Raw genomic sequence first — 6,652 nt, forward strand, 5'->3', positions numbered from 1 at the left:
GCGTTCCAACCATTTATTTAATTCTCACTATTTGCTTTTGAGGCTTTTAACCTTTCACATCTATGACAGTTTCAGGGTTGGCCCTATCTTGTCCTTCCTTGTTGGCTGTGAATTTTCCCTTTGTTCCAGGAAGTTGATGGGTGAAGCTCAGACCTTGTCAGAGATGCCTGGGCGCAGGATGCTATGGCTGAATCCAAATGTCCAGACTTCATCGCACTTACAGACTTGCAGACTTTGGTCCCCCCCTCAGGCCACAGGTCCGGAGGGGTGACATTTGGATTCAGCCTATAAATCTGCAAGATCCTCTCTCTCTCTTCCCCTGGCCTGCTGACTGATACTGTCATTTGTTTGTTCTTTGTGTTTCACATACATACACCCACACACTCCTCACCACTCACATAGAGATTGCATACATACTGACTCACTGACAGACACACTCTATTGTATTGCTTATTTAATTAACTTAATTAAAACATTTAGCATTATTTCAAGACTATGTGCTGTCTCCCTCTTTTGTCACATACGTTTGAGCCAGGTTGAGATGTACATGTTTTCTAATTTGCTGAGTTTCGGAAAGATAGCATTAGTGATTCATCCTCTCTCATTGTTATATGGAATACCAGGTTATTATGAGATTAGGGGCAGTAACAGATATAGACAGATAAACTACTCCAATTGTGGGTGAGCCCATAGGAATGACAGCATTTAAAGACGACAAAAACGTCTGAAACCACCATGACGAGAAAACAAATAAACATTAATCTACCCATTCATTTTTCTATACTAACACAATAAAAAAATAAATGTTAATTGCTTCATGTGGCAGGTAGAATATGCACAAAATATGATGTTGGCAATAGTCATTGTATATTTGAGGGTTGTAAATGGATAGATGTTTGAACTGTGATCTTAACTCAGAGTTTATGTAAACATTACTTATGATAATAAACCAATATCTGTTTGAATGACGATAAAAGCAGCTTAACAGCCAAGTCACAGAGATAAATTGTACGGAGACACCCTAATCTCTGGCTAGATTTAATTAGAAGCATTGCAGTCTGGACTATATGATTAAGATTATGAAATATTATGTACTTTGGTCAATTGCACAACACGTCGCTTGGGTATTAAATTCATCCCTTATAGTAGCCAAGAAATGAATCATCTCAAACACATCCACATTTTGCTTTCAAGCTTACTCACACGGGCAGAGTCGGACACGCAGTGTGTTAAAAGTTTTCTTGTGTCTGAATCTTCTCTTTAAGCATTAAATACCGGCAGCTTGAAATAAATGTTAAAGATCTGAGTGCATCAGCCGGATGTGGCTCTTGTGAGTTGAGCACCTCCAGCTGACTGTTCAGACCCTGTTGTAGGGGATCTCCCTTCCACATCTGCTTCACGTTAGGGCCTGGGGGCCAGTACAGGAGGGCCCAACAATACACTTCTGCTTCTCTCTCTCTCTCTCTCTCTCTCAGTGGGGGATGGCAGGAGAATGCCTGATGAACACCACAGAGACACACAGCCTGATGGCAAGAGACTGGAAACTGGGTTACATAAACCAGGTAACAGTTTTAGCTGAATGTATCTATTGATTTTTCAGTTCAGTCCAAAAAAAAAAAAAAGGCACAATAAACAAAACAACAAAGAGCAAAAACAAAAAAGTGCATTTCATGTGAGAAAGGATATGTCACTCCTCTCCACCTCATTCACATACATACATACATACATAAATAAATATGACAAGCAAAGAAAAAATTAGACAAAAATACAAAAAAAAATGTATGTAAAATGTATATGATTCATTTATTTTACTGCTGTTATGCAAAAATTGGGTATGTCAAAGAGTGCAGAGCTAGATGTGTGTTTTCATGATCAGGGAGGGTTATTTTGTTCTTGAATGGTAACACAGTGTTCTGCCTGCAGCATACAGAGACTCACAATTTCAGATTAGATCTTGATAGTTTCGTGTCAGCAGGAAAGAAATCCCTAGATGTAGAGCTGTGGGCAAACAGGTAGAGCTGAGAAATCCTCACTGACACATTTTGCATTTATAAAACAGGTCAAAAGAGACACACTTTGGCTAATATATGAGAAAACATTAAAACTTTAATGAAAAAAACTGACTAACTTCTGAAAACTATAAATACTGTATATATATATATATATATATAAAGACAGCAGGTACGCCCATCCCTACATAGCTGCACAAAGATGCAGACATTTTCTGCAGGGGCTCTTCAGGGACAGCAACAGAGGTCTTCAGAATTTATGAGGTACAGCGGTTTGTTATTACGTAACATAAGCACACTGATTTGATTTGTGTGTGACCTACATCTGTGTCAACAGCCGTAACATGGTAACCCTCCCAGGTAGTGGACATGACTGACGTTTGCTTTGACAGGATACAGTACCTGAACACAACCATCAGCTCTGCCCGGGTCCGTGTACCCCCCCGGCCTCCTCCTCCTCCTCCTCCCCCAAACAAGCTCCTCTCAGCTTGGTGGGTTCACCTCAGGGCCAGCTCACTGTGAATCAGACCCAGATGTGGTTCTGGAGTCAGATGGCGTAGAATGTACACTACGACACAGCGAACCCACCCAGCAGCACACGTCAAAAGGGACCCCCCTCAAATCCCTCGTTAAGTTTTGTCATCAGCTGTAGATAGCCCCTGAAAAACAGCACATTAGTCATCTCTGGGGTTGGTAACGTTTACACAAACAGGTTGAATTTAATAGATAAGAGATATTATGGATACTTTGAAGATTTGAATGAGATGAAATTCCAGTAAGTCTCGTATGACTCACAGATAACATTATCTCAGTGTCGCTAGTGTTTTTTTCAAGGCATAGTAATAATAATTAAATGAGCAGTTTACACAAAGACACCAAAGAGATGCACACCTTTAAAAGTGTTTATTGCCACTTGACGATAGCTACTAAATATCTATTTATTATAAAATAGTTGAATGAACACACTCAACAGCTTCTGGAATGATTTCCTGCACAATCTCGGTGTCACCCTGACATAAAGTGTTTCTACCACTCCTTCATCTATTAGATGAAAGTTCACACACTCTTCCTCAAAGATGACCTTTATACACATTTAGACTTTAACACTGTTTTCCCAGACATTATTACTAGTACACAAAAAACCTGGATCACTGAGGCAAACTGATCTGCAAAAAAACAAAAAACATGTGGTTTCTTGTAAACCATTACTAGCATTTTTTCCTACATATGTGTCCGGATCATAGTAGTTTGGCCAGACTGGCAAGTCTAAATTGTGTCATATGGGTGTGAGGACTTAAGGTGGAGTGGGTTTTTGTTGTTTTGAGGTTGTTAAGGAAGGAACTTAGCCAGGCTAGTTATTCAAAATATAGATGAGTAAGTGAGTGCATCGTGTTAGATTGTACAATGAGACCCAAGTGTTTGTTTTAGTGCGCGGTCACGTTGGCAGGGTGTTGCTTGCCATCGCACATCTGTGTGTGAGCTGCATGATCTGTGTGGGATCCGAGATGGGGGTGGGGAGGGGAGAAGACGGGGCTTCGCAACCACGTCATGTCAGACCCAGAGAGAGAGCCATCTGTATTATGTCATGACTGCCGGGGCACTCCACCCTTTGCTCCTGTTTCTCTGTTTCCCCGATTCTCTCCCTTCCAGACTCTCCCACCCACTATTTCTCTTGCTCTAGCTTTATTGCAGAGTGTTTTTGGTTTGGTGGAACTGACACACCTCTGCCCATTTTTTTTTTATGTGCAATGCTGCATGCCTGTAATAGAAATGTGACCCAAGACTAAATATCTTCATCTGGCTTTAATTTTTTTTTACCAAACTTTTAAACCAAATCATGGCTGCGCTTTCTTCATCCATCTTTCTGCATTTCATCTTGTGTCTGTCTACCCATCCCTTTATTTGCCGCTAATAACTGTCCACCTCCAAGCTTTTGATGGGCAGCTCTCTGTCCACACTTGCCTGTCTCATTTGATGTTCCCCTTCACTCCTCTAGCACCACCTGAAAACCAGACGTGTGGACGCCCAGCAGTCTGTAATTAAGTAAATGTGTTTTCCCTTTAGGAGAAATGAAAGTTAAAGTTTAAAGTTGATGAGAATGTAAGTGCCTCAAGTCAAGGCCGTGCTACTTTTTCAAACCCGTATCCCAAAAAGACCAAATCGAAAGGAGGATGCAGTGCTGACTTATCCTTTTAAAAATAAGGCAACATACAGTATAACTGTTTTGTATCTGCATTCTAGTGTGTTTCTATAAGTAACAACATTACAGCAACAGGCACATCCTGTAATAAATCTACCACATATCATGCACACACAAAGACACACACACGCACACACACACACACACACACAGACACTGCTGCTCTCTCTCTCTCTCTCTCACACACACACACACACCGCTCAGGTTAACTTAAGTCACTTTTGGGGTATTTATATAGACTTTGTCCAAATCAACTGGTCTTAAATCTGGTGTGTGTCCCTGAAAGTGACTGAAGTCATATCACACACACGCACATGTTGTCTTAGGTCACTTTTGGGGACATTACATAGGCTTACATTAATTTCCTGGAAACTCACCTTAACCACTGACCAAAAAATCAGTGACTTTTGTCTCCAATTGGACAAGCCGTCTCCAATCTATTGGTCTTAAATCTGAAATTTGTCCCCGAAAGTAGCTTATGACAGACCCAACCACCCACCCACACACCCACTCACCCTCCCATGCACACACATACACACACGCACACACACACACACACACATCAGACAATAACTGCTGAGAGCTTTAATGAGGCCATAAACCCTTCCAGTTCATGGCTGTGCCCACGGGGAAGGACTCTGTTCTCTACTGTTTCTCCCTGCTGGCTCATTGTCTGCTTGCCTGGATGTTTGCTTTGATGTGAAGAGAGGAGGCTGTGCTCTTAATAGTATTCAGATATCATTGGTGACATTAAAATTTCTGGTACAATAAGATCTTTCTCTCAGACAACAGTAAGACACAGTTAATTAAATCAATGTGTACACACCAGATGACCCGATAGATTAGTCGCCAGAGACGCTGTAATACTCTCCTCCAGATTCTTCTCATTTTTGCCCTTTATGCTTGTGTGGTGAAATTAATTTCCTGTGAGCAATTATCCGTCACACTTTTTTACTTTGTGTAACAAAAATGATGTAATGGCTGCTTAAAACATAATTTTACTGCAGTATACACACTTCTGTTCTTAATTCTAATCTGATGAAGGTCTGAGCAACTCAACAAATAAAATATAAAAGTCAAACTAATGAACAGGACCTTTCCCATGAACTATGCTGAGCTTATTCTGCCATCTTCTGGCCAACAAGTATAGTTGAGGGTTGGTCTAAAATCTTTCCACGTTATCACCATAGGGGTCAAATTTCAGGCAGCTTCATGTATTGAGTGCATGGTAGTGGAAATTTTTATTTGGTGCCAGACTTTTGAGGTTGTTAATTTACCAAAATGATATCACTATTACTTTGATGCACGGTTTACACTGACTAAATATGAATACAATGTTTTCATCAGTCTGGTTCTAGTGGTGAAGGAAGTCCATCACATGTAAAAGTCTGCACTGAAAATGTCACATAAGTAGTTCTTTGAGTATTAAGAGCAAAATGTACTTAAAATATCAAAAGCAACAGTTCATAATTCAGTAAAATAAATAGTTGACATGGAGCCAAGTTTAATACTGTTGCGTAGTTTAGTCTATAAAAGTGCATCATATCTTATAAACTTGTATTAAAGATACATAAGGACTGTAAAGTCTTTATGTGAGAGGTAACTATTGACTAAAGCTGTCAGTTAAATGTAGCGGGGTAAAAAGTAAAATATTTGCATCTGACTTGTAGTGGAGTTTAAAGGATAAGTTCATGATTTTTCTAAGTCTGTCTTCAAACAACAGTCAGGTCCACAAATGAACACTGAAACAGGTTTTTTTTCATGCTGCATCATTTTTCCTGTTAGTACTGATCATCAGAAGAGCCCTGCCTAATGAGCTTTCAATGTAAATGATGACTATATATCCTCAGATATATATTCAAATATTTATCTGAGGATAATACGAGGCTTCAGTTAGTCAAATCAAATGGAAATATTCCAAAGTCTTTTTAGTATCAAATTACATCTTTGTTTCCCTGTTGAGCTGCAGTGCAGGGTGATATAAAAAAAAGGGAATTTTGTACTAAAATAACTTTGGAAGACATTCACTTGATTTGAGTCATTAGGACCACTGAAGCCTCATATTATCTTCAGAGTCATTTGACTACATTTCTGCAGTGAACAAGGTCTGTGGATTTTGTCCCCCATCACTTATATTAAAAGCTCTTTAGGAAGGGATCCTTTAATGGTCAGTATGAACGATTACAGCAAGCAAAACCTATTTTAATGTTCATGTGGGCACTTGACAATTGTTTTATGACTGAGGAAATTGTGAGCCTATCCTTCAAGTATTAAGTAGCCTGAAACGGAAAGTCAAGTAAAGTATAAGTGTCTCAAATTTGTAGTTAATTACAGTGCTTGACTAAAAGTAAATGGTTAACTTTAAAATAATAAAGGCTTAATGTGCATTTTCATGTTGCCTATATTTGCATTATGTTTTCATGAAGAAATGAACCTGAACCAC

This window comes from Thunnus albacares, chromosome 10 (assembly GCF_914725855.1).
Source record: "Thunnus albacares chromosome 10, fThuAlb1.1, whole genome shotgun sequence".
Taxonomy (NCBI): Eukaryota; Metazoa; Chordata; class Actinopteri; order Scombriformes; family Scombridae; genus Thunnus; species Thunnus albacares.